Source organism: Callorhinus ursinus, unplaced genomic scaffold (genome assembly GCF_003265705.2).
Source record: "Callorhinus ursinus isolate GAN/ISIS: 27379988/994484 unplaced genomic scaffold, GSC_fseal_2.0 scaffold142, whole genome shotgun sequence".
NCBI lineage: Eukaryota > Metazoa > Chordata > Mammalia > Carnivora > Otariidae > Callorhinus > Callorhinus ursinus.
Genome location: NW_027397204.1, coordinates 69,031 through 91,775, shown reverse-complemented (window position 1 = coordinate 91,775; position 22,745 = coordinate 69,031). Strand labels below are relative to the sequence as shown.

At 44.3% G+C, this 22,745-nt stretch overlaps 12 non-coding genes across 12 annotated transcripts; 9 read left to right on the top strand and 3 right to left on the bottom strand.

Moving 5' to 3' along the window:
- Window positions 1–107: 107 nt before the first annotated feature.
- Window positions 108–179, top strand: TRNAW-CCA (transfer RNA tryptophan (anticodon CCA)). Its single transcript has one exon. It is a non-coding gene; the product is annotated as a tRNA-Trp (tRNA).
- Window positions 180–1,277: 1,098 nt separating this feature from the next.
- On the top strand, window positions 1,278–1,349 carry TRNAM-CAU (transfer RNA methionine (anticodon CAU)). Its single transcript has one exon. It is a non-coding gene; the product is annotated as a tRNA-Met (tRNA).
- A 1,488-nt stretch (window positions 1,350–2,837) lies between these two features.
- On the bottom strand, window positions 2,838–2,910 carry TRNAR-ACG (transfer RNA arginine (anticodon ACG)). The gene has a single exon. It is a non-coding gene; the product is annotated as a tRNA-Arg (tRNA).
- Window positions 2,911–3,269: 359 nt separating this feature from the next.
- On the bottom strand, window positions 3,270–3,351 carry TRNAS-AGA (transfer RNA serine (anticodon AGA)). Its single transcript has one exon. It is a non-coding gene; the product is annotated as a tRNA-Ser (tRNA).
- A 3,481-nt stretch (window positions 3,352–6,832) lies between these two features.
- On the bottom strand, window positions 6,833–6,905 carry TRNAR-UCG (transfer RNA arginine (anticodon UCG)). The gene has a single exon. It is a non-coding gene; the product is annotated as a tRNA-Arg (tRNA).
- Window positions 6,906–9,186: 2,281 nt separating this feature from the next.
- Window positions 9,187–9,258, top strand: TRNAW-CCA (transfer RNA tryptophan (anticodon CCA)). Its single transcript has one exon. It is a non-coding gene; the product is annotated as a tRNA-Trp (tRNA).
- Window positions 9,259–12,258: 3,000 nt separating this feature from the next.
- On the top strand, window positions 12,259–12,329 carry TRNAG-GCC (transfer RNA glycine (anticodon GCC)). The gene has a single exon. It is a non-coding gene; the product is annotated as a tRNA-Gly (tRNA).
- Window positions 12,330–12,754: 425 nt separating this feature from the next.
- TRNAM-CAU (transfer RNA methionine (anticodon CAU)) lies at window positions 12,755–12,826 on the top strand. Its single transcript has one exon. It is a non-coding gene; the product is annotated as a tRNA-Met (tRNA).
- A 458-nt stretch (window positions 12,827–13,284) lies between these two features.
- TRNAS-UGA (transfer RNA serine (anticodon UGA)) lies at window positions 13,285–13,366 on the top strand. The gene has a single exon. It is a non-coding gene; the product is annotated as a tRNA-Ser (tRNA).
- A 1,095-nt stretch (window positions 13,367–14,461) lies between these two features.
- TRNAQ-UUG (transfer RNA glutamine (anticodon UUG)) lies at window positions 14,462–14,533 on the top strand. Its single transcript has one exon. It is a non-coding gene; the product is annotated as a tRNA-Gln (tRNA).
- Window positions 14,534–14,992: 459 nt separating this feature from the next.
- Window positions 14,993–15,064, top strand: TRNAQ-UUG (transfer RNA glutamine (anticodon UUG)). Its single transcript has one exon. It is a non-coding gene; the product is annotated as a tRNA-Gln (tRNA).
- Window positions 15,065–22,321: 7,257 nt separating this feature from the next.
- TRNAS-GCU (transfer RNA serine (anticodon GCU)) lies at window positions 22,322–22,403 on the top strand. Its single transcript has one exon. It is a non-coding gene; the product is annotated as a tRNA-Ser (tRNA).
- The last annotated feature ends 342 nt before the right edge of the window (window positions 22,404–22,745 follow it).

Genomic DNA, 22,745 nt, shown 5'->3' with positions numbered 1-22,745 from the left:
AGGCGGCCAGGCATTACATGGTATTCATCTGTGTGGTCTTCACCGAGTGCAGAAAATTAATTTCATGGATCAGGTTGACAGGTAAAGAAATCGGGGGCACCCTCGAGGACCTCGTGGCGCAACGGTAGCGCGTCTGACTCCAGATCAGAAGGTTGCGTGTTCAAATCACGTCGGGGTCAGTAGTTTTAGCGTTTCTGGAAGGTCCTGGTCTGGGAAGTGAGATGTAGGAGGAAGAGAAAGGTTCCTCCCCCGCTTCCTCCCACCTTGGCTGCCCTCATTAAAATACCTTTAAAAAAAGTATATAATAGGCAGCATACACAGGAAGATGCAACCTTGGTATTGTGTCTGGGTTTTTTGGGGGCCTCATAAAAACACTTTTACTCCTTTATTGCAAATGTTCTGAATTCCACTTTTTACCAACTCGTCCATTAATATTCCCAACGCTTTCAGCCTTCTCTCCATGCTCACTTCTGTGCTCTCAGACCCATCTCTTCATCCACATGTCTTTCTAACCTTCCGAACCTTAGCAGATCTTCTCAGGCAACTAGTTTGCTTCTAGGAGGTGACCTCAGCTCACCTGCTCCACACATGGGTCAGCTTTTCCGTGCCAGAGAGGTCCCACAGCAAGCCCACACTTGGATTTCTGGGATTCCTTATCACTTCAAATCACAGAAGAGGTCAGTTCCTTTCCAGATGCAGAAAACTGAACACAGTTTTGTTTGTCAAATTGAGACTACAGGGAAAGAGAGAAAGTTAGTCTTCTGGGCTAGAAGTTCCTTGAACCCCCTAAAACTCTATGTCAAGATTATGTGCAGGAATGTGCGTCTTACTCTCACCTGGGGCTCCAGACTTCCGTTCCCCATCAACAGATTATGAACCATCACATGACAGCATGGGAGAAAGGGAAAGCACATTTACGTCATCGGCATCCATCATTTTGCATAACTTAGAATAAGTTTAAGACACGGCATTTGGGTTATCAGCAGAATTGTGCTATAATGTAACCTTCACATAGCACACAGCGACAGATATCCCATCTAAGCCTGCCTCCGAGCGCCGGAGAAGCAAATCCACAGTAAGCTTTTTCCATTTCTTCTTAACCCTTCTCTTAGGAGTTAATTCAGGCTCAGGGCTACCACCTTACAAAAGACAAGTTACTACTCTGAAGGGAAAAATGAGAACCCATTTTTTATTTGTACAGATTGAAGGGAAAAGTGGGGGGAGGGAGACAAACTAGGGAAGAGCTGAATATTAACTATGAGGACAGGGACTTCCACAGCAGAGTGGCGCAGCGGAAGCGTGCTGGGCCCATAACCCAGAGGTCGATGGATCGAAACCATCCTCTGCTAGGCTTAGTCCTTTTCCTCCCCTAAGGACCAGGAGCAAGAAAGAAGAGATGAATTCTTGTTACAAATCTTGTGAAAGGTTTGATTCTTTAAATTATGTCTATGTCAAAAGGATAGAAATAAAAACCTAACAAAATTTGCAATATGCCATCTATAGATCTTTGGTGGTGTCTGATAAGCCCTTTTGCATGTTTTTTTAAACATATGAAAAGGTGCTCCACATCATAGGTCATGAGAGAAATGAAAATTAAAACAACAATGAGATACCAGAACACACCTCGTAGAATGTCCAAAATCCAGAACACTGATATCAAAGGCTGGCAAGGATGTGGAGCAACAGGAACTCTCATTCACTGCTGTTGGGAATGCAAGATGGTACAGCCATGGGCGGGGTAAGACAGTTTGCCAGTTCCTTACAAAATTAAACATACTCTCACCACACAACCCAGCAATTACACTACTCGTTACTTGCCCAAAGGAGTTGAAATATGTGTCTATGCAAAAACCCGAACACAGATGTTTATAGCTGCTTATTAGTAATAGCCAAAACTTGGAAGCCACCAAGATGCCCTCCAGTGGGTGAATGGATGAATAAACTGTGGTCCACCCAGATAATGTGATATTATTCAGCATTAAAAAGAAATGAGCTACCAAGCCATTAGATGACACGGAGAAGCCTTAAATGCATATTACTAAGTAAAAGAAGCCAAGTTGAGAGGCTACATGTTATATGATTCCAAATATATGAAATTCTGAAAAAGCCAAAACTATGGTGAGACACCAAATGATCAGTGGTTGCCAGAGGCTGGTGGGTGGAGGGAGGATGAATAGGCAAAGCACAGAGAGTGCAGAGGATGGGGGGGTGGGGTGGGGCGGGGCAGTGAAAATACACTGCATGATACTATAACGATGGATACATGTCATTATATGTCTGTCCAAACCCACAGAACTATAACACCAAGGGTGAACTGTAATGTACTCTCTAAACTTTGGGTGATTACAATGTGTCAAAGTAGGTTCATCAATTATAGCAAATGTGCCACTCTGGCGGGGGATGTTGATATTGGGGGACGCAGTGCACGTGGTACCTTCCTCTCCATTTTGCTATGAACCTAAAACTGCTTTGAAAACTTCAATCTCAAAAAAAAGAGAGAAAAGAAAAGAATTGGTACTTGGTACTTAGAAATACTCTCTTTGTGAGACTTCCAATCTTTACTTTCAAAAAATGATGCATTTGAAATGTATTCCTTCTATTAAGTTTTTATCATCTAATGTGAGGACTAGTCCATTTAATGATGTGATTTAAAGAAAATTTACATATGTGAGAAAAGAGTAGTGAACTATAGCTGGAGACTATATTATTAACATTTTTGTCACTTTGTGTAAAATGATGTTACAAAAGAAATTAAAAAATAAAAAAATGTATACATACAATTACAGTGGCCTAAAAAAGATGAGAATTGGAGACCTCAAAGAGGATAACCAAAACAACGAGCCAGCCAGGAGTCGAACCTGGAATCTTCTGATCCGTAGTCAGACGCGTTATCCATTGCGCCACTGGCCCACACACAGTTATGATTTATTTACAGAAAAAGGAAGTAGTGGATTTGCTATGTTGCTCTAAATATGAACATGTGAAATCTTTTCTTTCAACTTCTTTTTTCCCTATTACCAGGATTTCCAACCCCAAAACATCAGAATTCAAACAAAAGAGTTTTCTATTTGTTCCTTTGCTTTAGTTTACTCACACAGTATGATTCTTTGTGGTCAATAAGAACTCCATTTTGGTGTAACTTGGAAAAGTCTGAGGGAATGTTTAATATGTTTAAAAGTAGCCTGTAATTGAAGATAAATTACACTGAGCAGAGAAGGTGCAAATTACACTGAGGAGAGAAGGTGCAAATGTGTAAAAAGGCCACCTCTCGTAGTCGGCAGGATTCGAACCTGCGCGGGGGGACCCCAATGGATTTCTAGTCCATCGCCTTAACCACTCGGCCACGACTACAGCTGCTGTAAGCTTTTTTCAGTCTCCTCCATGTTAGCATATATCATGTATTCTAGGCTACTTTAGGATTTAGTAATACAAGAGAGCAAAGCAAAGGATCCCCGTTAATGAAACTGGAAAGGAATCAACCAACATCCATTCCAGCACGTGGTAAGTTGAAAACGCTCTTTGGGTCTTTTCTAGAAAGCAAATCAGCCATATGGTGCAATAATCCTCTTTAAATAATCCCCTTTAAATAATCCTTTAAAAATCCTCATATTCTTGCAGAAGTGGGAAATTTATCCTCAATAAATAATCTGACAAAGACATCCTCGCAGGTACCCTATGCCTCCAGACACCTAATACAGCGCCTGGAATAAGGGCTCAGTAAATGTCAGCTGCTATTGTAAGCATCATTTTTAAATTCGAGAAAGGAGACCCATCAAAATGTTCCACAGGCGGTAGAATATTTTTGAATGAAACGGGGAAGTAGAAAATATTTCTGAAAGTCAAATCCACTTCATTGCATGGCACCTTCTCTCATGAGGGGAAGAACAACTGCATCTGATACTCTGTGGATGACAGTTTAAAGATATTCGCAAAGATCATCTTCAAAGCAAGAGCAGATCCCCAGGATCTCCACATTTCTGAAACTGTACAACCATTATCACAATCTTATCTGTATGTGTATGTGTGGGTGTATTAGTGCACAAGTAGATGATTCTGTCCTTCATCAATAGCTCCATTCTGTGAACAGAAGAAGGATAAGACGTGACTGATAAACTACTGCTCATGTGCTGATGGATTGAAAATTTATCCGTAGCCCAGACCTCTCTTCTGAGCTTCATAATATATAGCTGTCCTAGTAATTTCTTTTTGCAAGTGCATGGGCATCTCAAAAGCAAGACATCCCAAAATGAATGCTCCACCCTTTCCCCCCAAACTTGAACCTCCTTCAACAATCCAAATTTTATCAGGAGCCCCAAAATCAAAGACTTAACTTTCTTCCTTTCTCTGACTCTCACCCCATCGCCCATTGGTTACCAGGCCTTCAATTCAACCTCCTAATTATTTCTCAAATCTGGCTCTTCCTCCCAAGCCACAACAGGTCCATTTTCTTAGATGAACTTCCTACAGTTTGTCATCGGGGTTTTTGCAACAACTTCTTCGTAGTATTTTGGCTCCCAGGCTCTTGTCCTTGAACTGATTCATTCATTTCTTCGTTCTTTCAAAAATTTTATTCTGAGCCCAACGATGTGCCAAGCATTCTGCTAAGTGCTGCTCATTCAATGGAGAGCAAGAAAAATATAGCCACTCCTTGAGGGATTTCCAGAGTAAACAATTATAGAAGTGAACATTGACAAGTGAGTATGACAAGTGAGGGGTCCAGTGGGCCAAGTGGCCTATAGGAGTCATGCTCGGTCCCAGACGTGGACATCTTGGATCGTTGCTTGGAGAGTCACTCATTAGACTCCAGATTTCATGAAGAAAGTGTCCAGTTCTACCTTTATTACCTCTGAATGGGTAAATGGGTTCTCAATGACTATATGTGGAATGAATCATATTTAAGCTCAGATCTGAAGGATGTGTAGGAGTTAGCCAAGTTGGAAAGGGGCGTGGTGTTCTAGACCTAAACCTCACAGAAGATGAGAGAAACTGAAGAAAGTTCTGTCTTGCTGGAAGATTGTTTTTTTTGGAGAGATCCAGGGAGGGGCAGGGGTGAGAGTGGACACCAGAGATGTATTTTAGGGCAGATTTTGTAGGTAGGGCTATGTTGGCAGCAGCTGATGTTCATCTGAGAATGCCCATCTGATTGTGGCCCTCCCCTCCTTAAAGTCTCTGAAGGTACTCTGTGGCCTACAAGGAAGATCACAAATGGCACAGGAGGCCCTCATCATGGGCATCTCTCTGAGCTTCTCAGCTTCCTTTCTGGGCCATCTGTCAAGGGAGCTTGGGACTCCTGAACCAAGGAACGACCTGCCCTTCCTCACACACTTCTTCAAGCTGACCCTCTGCCTTATTTCCTTGGAGCTCTGTGCCCTTTCTTTAGGGCCTCCATTTAAATAGGACAGCTTCTGCCAAGCCTTTTTTTTTTTTTTTTAAATTAGAACTTATACTATAAAAATTTTCAAACATATAGAAAAGTTGAAAGAGTAAGGGATTATCTGCATACCCGCCATCCAGATTCAACAACTGTTAACATTTTGCCATATTAATCTTATCTACCTTCTTCTTCTGGAATATAAAATTCCTTTGCAGACATCATGATGCATCCCACCTACACACGTACACGTGTTTCAACTGTGCACGTGTCTTATATAACCATGGCACCATTATCATAAGGAAAAAAATCCAGTGATTCTTTATAAAAACATCTATTATGCCAGCGTTATTTAAATTTCTCTAAGTATATTTTTTGGAGCTGGTGTTTCTAACCAGGATCCAATCAAAGTTCATGCGTGCAATGCATTTGATTTGTAATGTTTCCTTGGTCCCTTTTAGTTCAGAACAGCATTGCCAGCTTCTCCTTGCTGGTGTTGTTTTGACACTGACTTTTTAAAAAATCCAAGCCAATTGTCTTGTAGAATGTCCCACACTCTGGATCCGGATTGTTTCTTCAAGGCAACTTTTAATTTATCCCCTGACCCTCATTAAACTAGAAGTTAAGTCGAAGTTATTGATTACGTCCATTTTGATTAGATTAGATTCAGGTTAAAAATTGGGGCTTGACACTGTACTTACTTGCTAGGGTACTTACTTCACACGAGGAGGCATTTGTCAGGATATCCACCCACCGTGAAGATAGAGTGGTCCCCTCGGGGCTTTCTTTTTCCCTTTGCAATTAGCAAATAATCTTGGGGTGGTCCTTTCACACCTTGCACACGTTGTTTCCCAAAACCCCTAAGGGTCCTAAGAGTTTTGAGATCGCGAACGCTCTCTGCTGAGTGTCTGATTTCTCTGGGGATCGCAGATGGTGAGTCTTCTAATTCCCCCACGCCCCGACGTTTGTTAGAGGGTGTCGTGAAGCTCGACCTTTCTCGTGCCTTTCCCCGCCCCCAGGCGTTCCTGGGGTTCCCACGGCAGTCGTGGAACGCGGGGGCGCAGGTGGGCGGGTGCGGGGCGCTCGGTCGGGGGTGTTGGCGCCGAGGGGCGGGGGGAGCCTGCGGGGCGTCGGGCAGCCCGCAGGGCCCGAGACCGCGCCCCAAAGCTCCTGACTTTGTAGGCGGAGGGGAGCGCTGAGAGGGACGGGGCACTGGCCACAGGTGCGGCGGCCCCAGACGAGGGCCTGCGCTGCTCTCGTGGGACAGACGCTCGGGGGGAGGGGAACAAAGGAAGAGAAAGGAAGGACGGTGTGGAGGCGACCAACCCGGGGGAAGGAGCTATTCGGTCAACGTGAAAAGGAGCCGATTCTGTTTGCCGACTGTAACCGAGAAAACAGCCGTAGGAAAAGTGGACCACCAGGAACCGACCCGGTGTCTTGAATGGAAAATAGGCCCCGCAGCAACCACGAAGGGATTCGAACCCTCAATCTTCTGATCCGAAGTCAGACGCCTTATCCATTAGGCCACGTGGTCGTTCCGGGCGTGGAAGGCGGTGCGTGTCCAAAATTTGTTGAAAGAAATTCACCTTGGCGTTGTAACTGCAACCTAGGGAATTCATTATTGTAAACCAAGGCATTTCCCAGGATCTTCCAGTCTAGACTCTTAACCACAGAGAACGCACTGAGGGTTCCGGGAAGGAGGTGGGTGGGGGATGGGGAAATAGGAGATGCGGATGCAGGAGGGCACCTGTTGGGATGAGCCGGGGTGTTATATGTAAGGGACGAATCAGAGAATTCTACGCCTGAAGCTAATATTAGGTTGTATGGTAACTAACTGGAATTTAAAGGAGATCTTGAAGAAAAAAAACGAAATCCTACAGTCTAGTTGGAGAAACCAGTTGAACCTGACGGCCAAAAACACAATAAAGTTACAACGGAGATAACCACCAAGGAGAGGAAGATGTTGCGACAATAACCAATAAGACAGGGCTTTATCTTCCGACAGGGATCTGGGAGAAAAGGCCACAGTGAGGAGGGGACGCTTGAGCTGAGGGCTGGGGGTGGGGGAGGCAAAGTGGACACCGGATTGCTCCCCGTCCCCCCGGGACCCCCTTGGCAGGTAGAGATTGTGGATAAAGTCAAGAATTCACTTCTGCGCACTCCAGAAACCCTGCTCAAAACAACTCCGACATAAAAGTTCAAATAGGACAAAAACAGCAACAAAATTTTGTGATCTGGAAAGCCGATGGAGGTGTGATAGTTGACTTGTCAGATTTGAGAAAGCTGAATCCTAAGCCAGTCCTATGGGAAAAGCAAAGAGGTGGTCAGATTTACCCATAAACCCTCCATTCTCATGCCCCAGGGCCAAGGTCAGGGACTGTCTTTGGGGGCTTCATCTGGAAATTGCCTGTTAGGGGTGAAATTGTGTGTCTCACTGCCCCCTTCCTTCACATGCTTAAGCCCTAACCCCCAGTACCCTAGAATGTCACTGTATTTGGAGGTAGGGCTTCCAAAGATATAGATAAAGTAGGGTGAGGTCATATGGGTGGGCCCTGACCCAACATGCCTGGTGTCCTTATAAAAAGAGATTGGGACACACACACACACACACACACACACACACACACACACAGGAAGACACACCACGTGGACCCTGGGAGAAGAGAGCCGTCTACGAATCTCGCTGACAGGATTGATCTCCCGCTTCTAGCCTCCAGAACCCAATCTGTAGCCCCGAGTTGTGGCAGCCCTAGTCGATTCATCCATTGCCCCTCCTCCATCCTGGAAGAAGACTGGATGTTTATTTTCTTGAGAAAGGAAAGTATGTGATCTCCAGGCTGGAGCAGTGATGCTCACACTTTCCCCTGAATCACCATAGCCTGGAGAACTTGTTAAAACGTAGGCCTCTGGGGCCCACTCCCAGAGTTTCTGACTTGGCGGTTCTGGGGTGCAGACAAGGATGTGCATTTCTAACAAGTTCCCAGCTGATACTCATGCTCCGGTTCCAGGGAGCACTTTCTGAGACTCACGAGGCTGGAGAAAGATCATGCACAGGGCTAGCAGAAAATGGTAAGAGCTCAATAAATATTATCCACCTGTTCTGAATTGTCGCTGGTGGACTTCTAATACAGACCAGAAGGCCCATGCATTCTGACTGAGAGGAGCGAGTGAGAGTTTTAGGAAGAGATGTTATTTATTTATTTTTATTTTTTTTAGTTTAAATTCAATTAATTAACATATAGTGTGTTACTCGTTTCACAGGTAGGGTTTAGTGATTCATCAGTTGCAAAGAGATGTCATTTAAACTAGGCTTTTGAGACTAAGCTTTTCAGCAGGTTGAGGATGGGACTGGCGGGTGCTGAGAAAGTGGGGAGGTGGACCTGGCCAGGGTGGGCACTGCAGGATTGGGCAGGGCTGGGGGCCTGTTTCAGAAGAGGGAGAAGTCTAGTGAATTGTAGGAAAAGTAGTAGTGCAAAATGTATAACTATTATGAGTCCTGTTTCATTGTGGATCTAAACCCAATACATGCAGGATTTGTCTCCGAACAGGAGAACTTTCACCCGTGGAAAGATTGAGCATGAGAAAACATAGAAGGTTTTTTCCCCCCATAGGAAGCATTTGGGTTTTTGCATCCATATTTAATCTGGTCGATTCCTTTCTTTTCTTAACAAAGCATTAGCGAAGCTATGGATAGAAGGGAGAAAAATGATCAAATCCATCAATAAAAAGAAATAAATCTTTAGAACCTGAAGGAGAGGAGAAAGGATTAAATAGGATTTAAATCCTAATTTAGAAGAGAAGGATCTCTTCCCTGTGGCCTCGTGGCGCAACGGTAGCGCATCTGACTCCAGATCAGAAGGTTGCGTGTTCAAATCACGTCGGGGTCAACTATGGGTACCTTTTTAGGGTGAAGGAAGAAGAAATGAAAGGCAAGACAGTTTTCCTCCGAGGTATATATAGTAGGCTGGCTTTGAGAGACTTCCAAGGAGTTGTGATTGTGAAAAAACAAAATTTCGTGAGTGAATTACTGGCTTTATTGAACAATTCATGAATTGGGCAGTATCCCATCTAGTAGATGGAAAGGAGCTCCAGGGAGTTGTACAAAATGAGACTTTAATAGGCAGAAGGGACTGGGAACGAGGAAGTTCTACCAGCAAAACACCAGGCAAAGCCACTTTCCTTTGGAGGATGATAGGCATCTATCAGGCCGATTACCTAACTAGTGCCGACCGGGTGATTTCTAATTGCCTGACTGGTTGGAGATTCCGTTTCTGGGGGATGCGGAAACTGTAACTGGTAAGTCTAATAAGTCTCCATTCGGTGATTGGGCTTAGCATAAGTGACTCCATTTTGGGCCTGTGGTCCTGTTCTTTAACTTGATAGAAAGAACAGAATATCTGCTCTTATCAGAGTTTTGTGGGATGTATTGTGATTCCTATTTTGCTCTTAGCTTGCCATTGGAATTCTAAATGGGGGAAGCATTCCCCAAATGGACAGTGCGTCCTTGGCAACCTTCTTTAAAGAAAGATTTAATTTAAACACTCTCTTCCCGGGCATCAGGGAATGCATAGTTTTCTGGTTTCCCTCTTTCTTCTCTGGTTGCTTTCCTGACTGTTCCTTTGCGTGTCTGCCTCTAACAATGTGTGCATTCTTCTCAGCTTCATCCGCCCCACCCTGCCCCCACTGAGCCAGGAATCTAGAGCCATCCTGGACCCATCTTCTCTTCCAAATCTGAGCAGTGAGTTCTGCTGAGTTTTATTTCCTAAACTGTCTATCCTGCTCTCTACAAGGACCTCTTTTCTTCCATCAGTATCTCTTGCCCTGGGTGTTGATGTGAACCTCCTAACTCCTCTTCCCAGATCTCCTCTTGTTCAGTTGAACTGGAGTCCCTATTATGCATATTTTTTAAACACAAATCTTGTCCTGATATCCTCCTAATTGAATCAGCCAACTGTCTGTCACACAGGTCTTCTTTCAGTTCCTCCAATACCTGTTGCTCCTTCCCAGGACAGGGCCTTTGTCCCTGACCTTTCCTCTGAAAGGAATGTTCTCTCTTGCTTGCTGCATGCTTCTGCTGCGGTGAGCTGGGCGGACCCCAGGCCCTGGAGCCTCACCCTAGCCAGATCCACAGGCCTCACCAAAGGTCCTTGGTCTTGTCACGAGAATGAATTCAAGGACAGACAAATAGCACAGTGGATGAGTAACACAAGTGGGAAAGTTTATTAAAGCAAAAGCACACTGTGGAGATTAAGAGAGCGTGAGAGGCAGGGAGAGGGGAGAGGAAAAGGGAGGGAGAGAGAGAGCTCCCACAAGCTGCCCGCCCTGGGGAGGGGTGTGTTTCTGTCTTTTACCGACCGTTGTTAACTAGGGGGTGGAATATTTATTACCTGGGGAGAGAAGCAGGGTTTCCAGCTTTTTCTTCCTCACTTGCTCAGGGCTTTCCCGTCGTGGCGCCACCGTCTTGGGCCTGTCCGGTGGGATCCGGCCTCTCGTGGATGCTGCCAGCACAGGCCTCTGGCCTTCCCCACAGCTGCCCACGGCCGCCTCCTTGCGGGCCTCCGGGCATCCCGTCAGGGCCTCACTGCCTACTCTAAAAGTCCCACTAACATGAACACCAACTACATGTGTTACGCTGGAGAAATAAGGCAAAATTTCTGACTTTCAGTGGTTCATTCAAAAGTTGCATGAAATAAAAATCAGTAGCTAATATTTAACTGGTAGTTTTGTACTGTTTTTCAAGTGGCTTTAATAGACATCATTTTAATTTACCTTTAAAGCCTCTGGAGGAATGTAGGGCAACTACTCCAGGCTCCATTTATAGATGAATAAACAAGAACCAACGCATCATGTAACTCAATCCAGTTGATTTATATGTCTCACACTGTCCAGTTCTGTTTTTCCTCTGTTGCTAGGATGTGGAGAAACCTATTTTATGGCTGAAATTCTTCCTTTAAGATCAACATTGATAGCCTTTTAATTTGCTACTGTAGCTTCCTTCCATTCCTCCCCTTCAAAGCATCCGAATCACTGCTGCCAAGTAAATACTGTAAGTTCTCCATCCTGAAGAAGAGGTGAAAAGACAGAGACTAGAGCAAGATGGAGGTTTTCATGTGCTTCGTATAATCCAGACACTCAGAGTCCATTACCTCCCTGAAACCCAGACTCAAGACTCACTTCAGGGAAGATAATTTTCATTGATTGTCAATGTTTTTCTCCATGTTGGCTTTTTCTCAAAACTTCTGAAAAGTCCTTACAAACAGGGGCCATAACTTCTACTTATTTCCAGGTCCCCTTTGGCTTTTGGTTCCAAAGAGCCACAAGGACCTCAGCGGCTGGTGGCCATCCTCCCAAGCAGCAAGTGATGGGGACTGATGTAAGGAGTAGGATTCCGGAGAATTCCTACTTGCAGCATTTTCTTGACTAGTCTCAGTTTTGACGACGATACCTTCCTTCTTTGTCCAAACTTGGGTCTTCACAGTGGAATGACAATAGGTCTTTTTTCCAAAATGCGATAACTTGTTTCAAACTTGGATTGAGTGCTGTGATCTAGTAATTAACCGAATTGGCTTGCATCCTAAAAACGAGAGATTTTCAGAATTTGTTTTCATTAATGATTTAAAGGGGGTTGAGGGGGGATGGAGAAAGACATTTTTATATGCTGGGTATTTATACTTGTTTTTCGCCTTCAAAAGCCTCCAAGGGCCACATATCAGTTTCACCTTTTTTCTAGGTCACAAGTTTTCTCAGAGTGTTTAGGTATAGCTTTTTCTTTCATTGGATTTAGGGAAATCCTAGAGAAAAAACATAGCACCTCACTGTTTTACTAAGGAAGCAGAGACAACGGAACGGTAGCTATGAGGACAAATAAAGGACCTTTCCTCCGTGGGGCATTGGTGGTTCAGTGGTAGAATTCTCGCCTGCCACGCGGGAGGCCCGGGTTCGATTCCCGGCCAATGCAGCCTGCTTTTTTTTTTTTTTTTTTTTTTACCCACAGCAGGGGTCGAAATATTTTCACTGAAAAATACTTCGAAGTAACTGTGTTTCTCGTATCCGAGTATGGCTGAGAAAGATCAAAGTTAACGCTCCTTTTGCAATTTCACCCTCATAAATTATGCCAATTGGCTTGCATTTGGTGTTCCAATGGCCTGAAACGTCATCCTGTCGGAGCTGGAACACACTCCGACCTCAACAGGTTGGTTTTTCGGAGGCGAATTGTAAGCCGCTAGTATCTGAGGGCGGAACGTAGCCAAGTACGGAGATCAAGGTATCCTCATCCGGTCTTGGCAGCGATCATTTGAAAAATAAACAGAAAATTCAAAAGAAGGCGCCAAAATTTATTGTCTTGGAAATTTTTTGCAGCTTTTTTTTTTTTTCTGGGGCATGAGCAGAGTGGCGCAGCGGAAGCGTGCTGGGCCCATAACCCAGAGGTCGATGGATCGAAACCATCCTCTGCTATCTCTCCGGTGACTCTTTTTGGTTTAAACTCAGATTTTAGAAAAAGGGAGTGAATAAAGTTGATCACTCTCAGAAAGGGTCTGTGGACCAGCTCTGGATGAGTAAGAATGCCCACGGTAATTTGTTACAAGTCCCGCTTCCCTGTCTGTAACAGAGGCGGATCTCTCCGTTGCGGCTGGTTCGTCCGTTGTAATCCAGTCTCCGACTGGGGGCCACTGCACCTGTTAGGGACTGAATGCCACCCTCGCAAGCGCTTTGGTATCTCGCACGTCAGGCAAGCGTTACAGTGTGTAATAACTTGTGCTACCAGCATCTCGATATTCAAAATCTTGTTCTTTTTAGTGTGATGACAGGCACTCCAGAGCAGTTGTCAAGGAAACCAACAGAAAGGTCAGTTTGTAAACTGGAAAGGTATTATTCCTCATGGGAATATATCCAGAGAATGAAAGAACTGTCGTGTAGTCGTGGCCGAGTGGTTAAGGCGATGGACTTGAAATCCATTGGGGTCTCCCCGCGCAGGTTCGAATCCTGCCGACTACGGAGTGGTGTTTTTCTTTCCAGGTCTTATACCTGCTGGACCAACTTTGGAAACTGCAAAACACAAAACAGCACTAAATACGCCGCTTTCCTGGGTATTACTATATTTCTCCATGAAATGTAAGCAGGTGATCTAGTCCTTTAGTCTAACGGTGGGTGAAGAAATTTTTTGAAAATGATTTTGGGAAATCACTAGGGATTTCTGAGACCACTATATGAAGATGCTGAAAAAAAATGCCCAGGTTTAATTCTTTCTTTAATTTTCTATTTCCATATCCGAAATCCAGCTTGGGTCTGACTTCTGAAAACTGGTTTGCCTCTTACTTCTTCTGCTTGATGTTCTTGCAGGAATTAGGGCATATCCAGGGCATCACTATCCAACTCGTGACCACGTTTGGTGTTGTGGAATGAATATCTCAAAACAGAAATTTCCAATCTTTCCTCCTTCTTGATCCCTCTTATCATTCCACTCAGGAAGCCAGAATTGCAGAGAGGAGGTATAGGATAGAGAATTTTCAAAACTGTTTTCAGACGTTGGCTGAATCTTATTTAAAAAAGTTGTTTTGCTGGATAAAACCAACACATACACAATACCGTATATGCAACATAAATAAGAGTAAATGTAATAACAATTTATCTTTTATTACACTTGCAATTGATCCATCACAGAATGCAGATAAGCTAAAAGTAAAAATACTTAGAAACGTAGTTTTTAATCCTTGAAATTACTAGTAAATTCCCGTTATATTTAACTTTTCTTCTTGCATTTTCTATATTCGTACATGCCCTAAGAGATTTTTCAGTGTTGACAGTTTCCTCTATAAGCCCATAGGTAGACAAACGTTCACTGCCCAGGTTAGGAATTTAGTAAATGCAGTTTTGATTTTTCCAGGAACGCGGGTACTCAAGCCTTCCGTGGACCCTGGGGAAAATTCCAAGCAAAGACGAGCCCTATTGGGCTTTTTCCCCGGCGGAGCAAGTTTGTTGCCTCCTTGGATTCGGGGACCGTGAACCTTTTCCACCTGTCCAGGACAGGTACTCACGTACAAATCACTGCAAAAAGCTTCCAGAAGCTTGCCGGGGACACACGTTATCTGTGGCCCCATGGTGTAATGGTTAGCACTCTGGACTTTGAATCCAGCGATCCGAGTTCAAATCTCGGTGGGACCTGCCAGTCTTTTTAGCATCTTCCCCTTTTCTCTTAAATCACCCCCGCACCCAGAGTTGGCCAGAGACACCTGATCACTTGCGCACCTCAACAGCGCATCCGGGTCGGCAAGGTGACACTGTCTTGCAGAACAGCGTCGCCTGCGTTTTCTTCTGGAATTCTACGTCTGTCCTCTTGTGTCCCTCCTCCTTCTTTGGGAAATCAGGATATCGTCCAAACACCCCAGACCTCAGTTCTGGGTTCGGGTTCCATCAGTTTCTAACACGAACTTGGCCTTGAGAAGTTCGTAGTGCACGTGAGCCCCAATTGTCGTGTCTATTTTGGAACATCTGCTGTCTGCGATACAGCAGATTTTTCTATTAATATTTAAAAAATTAAAACTATAGTCTACAGCATGCTGAACAGTGACAAACTCTGCATTGAATATTCATAGATACTCCATCAAGAACACTCAACAAGGTGGCCCCATGGTGTAATGGTTAGCACTCTGGACTTTGAATCCAGCGATCCGAGTTCAAATCTCGGTGGGACCTGTTTTGGTTTTGGTGACCTCGGCCCATATTTCAAATCGCTATTGCTTCCTGGTGTGTGGACTGGAACTTTACACTCACACTTTCTTCATGCTAAGAGCATCCTGTAATTCCTTACTCTCTTCTCGGCCTTATGAAAAATGACCTATTTATGTATCACCTTTGTGTCCTTGTGGATCACTCCCTCTAACTGCCTGGGTTCCCGAAGTCCGTCTCTTTAGTCTTCAGACCCCAACAGTTCACGTGTCATAAGCTCCTTCCTCTTTTCTTCTCTAGCTCCTCAAAATGTAAGGGCCCCATGCAAGAATACGCATAACAATTGCAACAGAAAGCTCCTCAACGGACTCTGTGGTGAGCACTGTGGGCTCTAAATCCAGCAATTTGAGTCCAAATCTCTTTGGGGCCTCAGCAACATGTTGGTGATTTTCCCTCTCCTAACTCATTTGCTCACCTTCGAGGTCTACACATCTAGCTGCAGGCACTGCCAATCTCTTCCAGATCAACATAGAGTCCCTGCCAAGAGAAAGTTGCCTCTCACCATCCACCCGGGGAATCCGAGCCCTATTCCCCCCTCAAACTCCATGTTCCTCTTTTGCCTTTTTTGCCCAGAGCTTCTCAGATCCTGGCAAGTTAGAATCTTGGCCCTGGTGACTAAGAGTTTACGTTTTACCGTCCCAAACCGAGGTCCTTCCTTTCATGGAGCCCACATAAAGTGTTCCATCAGCTTCTGAACACTAACACTGTCCTGAAATAATACTACTGCACAGTGGGACAGCTGTGGAGTACGTCTTAGAGCCTCCACTGTCTGCCCTCATTGGAGGCTCCGTGTGCACCTGAAGCCAATGTGTCGCCTCCATCATTTTGAAGCTACACTGATCTATTAGGAATACTCATCGGTCTTTCAGTGGGGACCCAACTTCAAGGGCCTCATGATGTAACGGGTAGCACTTGGACTTCACATCTCAGTGGACTTGTCTCAGTTTTGGTCACCTTGCCCTTGTGTTTTCCCAAACCAGGAGTCCACTTCGGTATGAGAGACACTCCCTTAGACTTGCACCTCCCCCCCCACATCAACACTCAGCTCCTTGCTCTTTCCTCTGGCTCCTGAAAACTGTACTCTCCCCATCATCCTCATGTTCTCCTAGAATCTCTCCTCTTGGTGCCGAGTTTTGCTTCGCCTGGTGCCTGAAGTCAGTGAGATCCCCGTGAGTTACTTATGTGCTCCGGTGACCAAGAGTCACAGGCCTCACCTGTGACTTTTCTCCCCATGAGGTTCATGCGCATCCTCTGTAGACCTGAAAGTGTCCAGACCATGGAGTGAGACCCCCACCATCATAGTCATTTGAGAGTTTCCTTTGTTGTCGTACAAGAGGCTCTCCTTTAATGGAGAGTGAATTTACACACCTTGAAGATCACCTGACCCCATGCAAGAGTATACATGTCTTCCCTTGAAGGTTTGTTGTCGCAGAGGTCCCATGTGTGATGGTTAACCCTCTAGACACTGGACCCTAAATTCCTTCTGTTGACTCTCTTTAGTTTAAGCATATCCTCCAGTGCTCTCAATGACAGCAAAAGAAGAGCCCCCATCAACTCCTCTGGCCACTAAACATTGTTCCAGAAAAATCCCTGCAAACTTCCTCATACCTATTAAGCCCCAGTCATGGTAATGTTTTAGAACCTCTGTAATAGTTTCCTACTGCTGCTGTAGCAAACTGCCACAAATTTAGTGGCTCAAAATAACACAAATTACTTTTCGTACAGTTCTGGAGATCAGAAGTCTAAAATCAAGGTGTCAGCAGGTTTTCTGGAGACTTCAGGGAAGAATCTTGTTTCCTTGCCACGTTCAGCTTCTAGTGGACTCTTCCCTGCATCACCTCTTGCATTTGTAGTCATGTTTCCTATTCTTGACTCTGACCTTCTTCTGGGTATCCTTGGAAAATCCAGCATAATCTCTTCATCTCAAAATCCTCAATTTAATCACATCTATAAATGTAAGGTAACGTATTCACAGGTTCTGGGGATTGGGATTTAGGCCTTTGTTAGAAGCCATGATCCAGCCTACCACAGCCTCTATTACTAAACAGCACGTGTCTGTGAATGCTCTTTAGATTGATTCTATTGATCAGGACTTCTTTCAAAGGTAAAATACCAATCCAGTTTCCACACAAGTCTTTTTTTCAAGAGACTCTTCTGTAGGGGCTCCATGGGGTGATGATTGGCATCTGAACTCAGATCCGGCAATCTTAGGGTACCTTGTGTTTCTGCCTTCTCAATGGCCTTCCCTCCCAGCCACAGGATCTCTGGGCCATGGGGCCTTCCTGAGTTTATTGGTTATCTGTTGTATCAATTACCACAAGATTGGCACTTAAAACAAGATGCTCTTCATCTTACAGTTGCAGAGGGTCTCGAGGGTCAGCATACCTAGGTCTTCTGCTTCAGGATCTTTTGTGATCTGCATTCAAGGTATGGGCTGGACTGGAGTCATGTCAAAGCTCAGCTGGGGAAGGATCCATTTCCAGGCTCACATGTGTGTGGCAGGATTTAGTTCCTCCTCAAAGGTTGTGGAACTGAGGGCTTCAGCTGCTGGCTGGTTGCTGGCTGGAGTCCATTCTTGGTTCCTTGCCACGTCGACTTTACCAACATGGCAGCTTGTTTTGTCAAAGCATGTGAGCCGAGAAAGCAAGAGTGCAAATGTTTTGGTAAGTCAGAAATCACAGTCTGTTGTAATCTAATCAAGCAAGTGAGATCCTATCACATTCACTGTGTTCCTTAGGTTAGGAGTCAGTCACTAGGTCCAGGCTGCACTCAAGGGAAGGAATTTCACAAAAAGTCTGTCTACCCCACTGGGTTTCAAAGACCCTGGAGATCCCGAAGCTGAATGAGCCCCGTCTGGCTCTGGTCTTCTGCTATGACTGATACTTTGCAAGCAGCTTTTTATTTATTTATTTATTTATTTATTTATTTATTTATTTATTTATTTATACTTTGTCAGCAGTTGCTATACTGAGAGCAATTCCTCGTACCTGGGAAAATTACTTCTAGGTTTTAGCTTTTATGGTTTTCCTTTATCTATCTTTCTTCACAGTTAAGCCAGCATTGACGAGCTAGACTATCACTCTTCTAATATCACTCCTGACAAGTGAATCAGAATCTCTTGGTATAATGCACCGAGGCTATTTTCCTAAAGTTCCTCATGGATTTGAATGTGCAGCAAGCGATGAGGCCACTGAGCTAATTTTTCCCTGACCACCCTATTCAGCCGGCTACCACTGCAAGGCATTTACTACTTTCTGACATATGGTATGTTTTGATTTCTTAAGTATGTATTGCCTATTTCTGCATACTTCAGTTTCACCAGGGCAGGGAATCTTACGTGTGGTATAGACTCCCGTACTTAGAACAGTGCCTGGCACAGATGCGATGCTTGATAAATATTCTTGGAAAGATTGAATAAATGAAAGAATCAATGAACTCTTCAGTTTGGCCTTGGTCATCGTGTTTGACAATTCCTAACCTTAACAGTACCAAATCCAAATACATTTTTATTTTCTTTCCAGAAACATTTTAGAATTTGTCACTCACTTAAGCTTAAAACAATTACAACTTCATATTTTTTACCATAACATTACCTGTTTTATAGGTGTTTATATATTAGATAATTAATATGTTTGCTATTTATGAAATCATTCCTTGACACCTCCTTAGAGCCTGCAGTCTGAATCCTGATCACGTTGTAGAGCATGTGCACACACACACACCAGGAGTTATTCTTTTTTTGTAATGACCTTGGATATAGATGAGAAAAAGGAGCTGACATCCAGGCATCCAGGAGCTGACATGATTGTCCAGTAGGCCCGGGCGCTGTCAGGAGGTGGCCTGGTACTCACCCCTAGGCCATGGGGATTTTCTGTGGAACATAAACAATCTCACACAACAGGAGCATCAGACAAGGGCTTTCTCTGATCATGATGACGTGAGACAGAACATTTCATAGTCTAGTCTAAGAACAGACAGCCAAAGAAGGTCACTGTGTGTACCACAAAATTACCAAATGTCTCCTGCCAGCTAACACAAGGGACCACTGGTTTTCCAAACTTAGCTTCATTCTATTCTTACCTTTTTCTAGATAGAGTTTATGAAGATACGAAATCACAGAATTATGCCCTCCCTTCCTGACAGCAACCAACCCAGGACAAAGCCTGGCTTCCTTGTCTCCTCCCTCAAATCACCCAACCGAAGACAAATGTTACAATAAGCCCCCCATTTTTTTTTTCAAATTTGAGATATAATTGACATATAACATCGTGAAAATTTAAGATGTGCAACGTGTTGATGCATTTATATATTGCAATATGGTTACCACATAGCATTACCTAACACCGTCACCAGGTCTCATAATTACCATTTCTTTTTTGTGTGATGAGAATATTTAAGATCTTAGGAACTTTAAGGGATATAATATAGTATTGTTGACTATAATCATGAGCTTGTGCATTAGATCTCGAGGAGTCACTCATCCGCTCACAGCAAGCTTTGTGTCCTTTGACCCCCATCTCCCCAATTCCACCCCCCCGAGCCCCTGGTAACCACCATTCTACTCTGTATTTCTAAAAGTTCAGCGTTCAGCTTTTTAAGATTTCGTATAGAAGTGAGATTACCCAGTATTTGTCTTTCTCTGTCTGACTTGTTTCACTTAGCATAACGCCCTCAAGGTCTACCCATGTTGTCAGTGATGGCATTTTCCTTCTTTCTCATGGTTGAGTAAGATTCCATTGCCTGTGGTATCTTTGTGTATACATATATGTATGTATACACAACTTTTTCTTTTTGTTTTTTTAAGATTTTATTTAGTTTTGCAAGAGAGAAAGAGCACAAGTAGGAGGGAGGGGTAGAGGGAGAAGCAGGCTCCCCGCGGAGCAGGGAGCCTGACGTGGGGCTCGATTCCAGGACCCTGGGATCATGACCTGAGCCGAAGGCAGACGCTTAACCGAATGAGCCCCAGGCCCCTACACAAATTTTTCTTTATCCATTTATTCACTGACACTTCGGTTGTTTCCATATTTTGGCTATTGTAAATAATGCTGCAATGAGCATGGGCGTGCAGATATCTCTTTGATAACCTGTTTTCATTTCTTCTGGATAAAAACCCAGAAGTGGGATTGCTGGGTCACATGGTAGTTCTATTTTTAATTTTTTGTGGACCCTCCACACTGTTTTCCACAGCGGCTGCACCAATTTACATTCCCACCAACAGTGCGCGAGGGGGCCCCTTTCTCCACAGAGTTGCTAACACTTCTTATCTCTTGACTTTTTGGTGATGGCATTCTAACAGATGTGAGGTGGTAGCTCGTTGTGGTTTTGACTTGCATTTCCCTGATTACTAGTGATGTTGAGCATGCTGGCCATTTAGATGTTTTCTTTGGAGAGACGTTATTCCACGAAAGGGAGGTCTACACAAAATGAGCCCTAAGAGCCGAAGGAGCCGGAAGACTGAAGGAATAGGCCAACAAGTCCAGTTTGAGGAGAGGTGGTTTGTCAAGGGGATTTAGGGACGGAAGGTTGCCTTGGGTGACTCCATCTCCCGTGTGACTGACCTGCTTTTCTAGCCTTGGAGGCTCGGAGCACCTGCAGGGGGCCCCACCCGGAGGCGATGTTGGAGGCTCACAGGTGTATCTCCAGAGCAGATTGAGGACACCGTGCCTGCGGGGGTACTTATAAGGGCGGGGTTAGACAGAAAGACTCGGGGGGTGGGTTGGAGTGTGTATGGGGGCTGTGTTCAGGAAGGCTTCAGGCCACAGAGTGGTCATCATGGCAGATTTGTCTAAGATGGTGTTAGTCTGGTTCACACAAATGTCTACACTGTTCTCTGACCACTTTTAAATTGGACGTTTTTGTTGCTACTGAGTTGGATGAGCTCTCTCTGTATTTTGGATATTAACTCCTTATCCAATACACGGTTTGCAAATATTTTCTCCCATTCCACAGTTTGCTTTTTCATTTTGTTGATTTCTTTTGCTGTGCTGAAGCTTTTTAGTTTGATAGGCTTTCCACTTGTTAATTTTTTTCTTTTGTAGTTTGTGCTTTTGGTGTCAAATCCAAAATATCATTGCCAAAATAAATATCAGTGAACTTTCCCCCTCATGTTTTCTTCTAGGAGTTTCATGGATTCTTGCCTTATATTTATGTCTTTAATCCATTTCGAGTTAATTTTTGTGAGTGGTGTGAGATAGAGGTCCAATTTCAGTTTTCTGCATGTGGTTATCCAGTTTTGGATAAATCCAGTATTTGAGTTATATCCAGTATGAAGGTTGTATATGACCTTCATTATGTAGAGGTAGGTACATTCTCTCTATACCCAACTTGTTGAGAGAGTTTTTTAAAATCATGAAAGAATGTTGTATTTTGTCAACAATACGGCATGACATGTGAAACATGAAAGGATGTTTGTATTTAATAAGGTCTTTAAACTCCCCTTTTAACTGAGATCCTCCAAGGTCTCTCGAGATGTGTGCCCTTCCTAGTGGCAGCAGCAACAATTACAACTTATCCAACTGTAGGTGTGTTCCTGGTGATCTTTGGCTGGAGGGCGTTGAAGTTGGCAGTAAAAAAAATAAAATAAAATAAACGACAGTAGTAAATTATCTTTTTTAAATCAAATTTACCTGTACAAAACAAACAAAACAAATCGACACAAAACAAAACTCCCTCCGATGGTCCTAAGATTCTTTAATAAAGTCTGAAATCTTTGGTGTGACATTGGGAACCAGTTCCAGTTAATCTGACCTTCAGCCCCCCAGGCCCAGCTCCTCAGCAATCACCTGCTCGCACTTCCTGGGAAGTGATGACTCTAAGAAGCGCTAATGTTCCATATGGCAGACATCTGAGAATCCTGCAATAATAGATATAATACAGCTCGTTTCATGATGGTTTCAGTATATACATGGCCTAAAGGAATGACGATAACCAATTTGATTTTTAAAACAAAAGCAGTCATAAACTCCATTCTTCCGGCAGAGGCTGCCAGGTTTCCTGAGAAAGTGTATTTGGTTTTTATTCGGGTCCACACCCCACCCCCTCTTTCCCGGGACGATAGCCTGTTCTTTATTTGTTTTTCCTTTACGAAGACAAGAGGGCCACTTACAGAAAGCAAGGAGGTCTTTTTCATTAATAAAAGTATATAATCAAATAATAGAAATTACAACATAGAGCTGTGCTCAGGAGAGCAACATAGTATTTATGTGCTAAGGTCCTCCCGGAGGTGACGAGGTGGCCGAGTGGTTAAGGCGATGGACTGCTAATCCATTGTGCTCTGCACGCGTGGGTTCGAATCCCATCCTCGTCGGCGGCTCCCCCGCTGCGCCGGTGGAGAGAGGTTTTAGCTCTTGGTGAGCGAGAGGCTTCGGTAGCATCTTGCCGACGGTGTTTGTAGGAAAAAACCAGAAACAGGCTAGACCAGCAACTTTTCACTATTAACCAATGTACTTCTTTAACCGTTTTACGGAGATTTCCGGGGTTAAATAAGCCTGGATGGGAGTGTTGCACCGACCCGGCTCCCGCGGCGGGGGCACAAGTCCCCCCCCCCCCCCCCCGCCCCCGGGGTCTCCACTGAGGCCTGAAACTCTGCTTCGGGACCTCCGAGGCTGCGGGCACCGCGCCCCCTGGAGTTTCTCCTCCGACCGCTCGG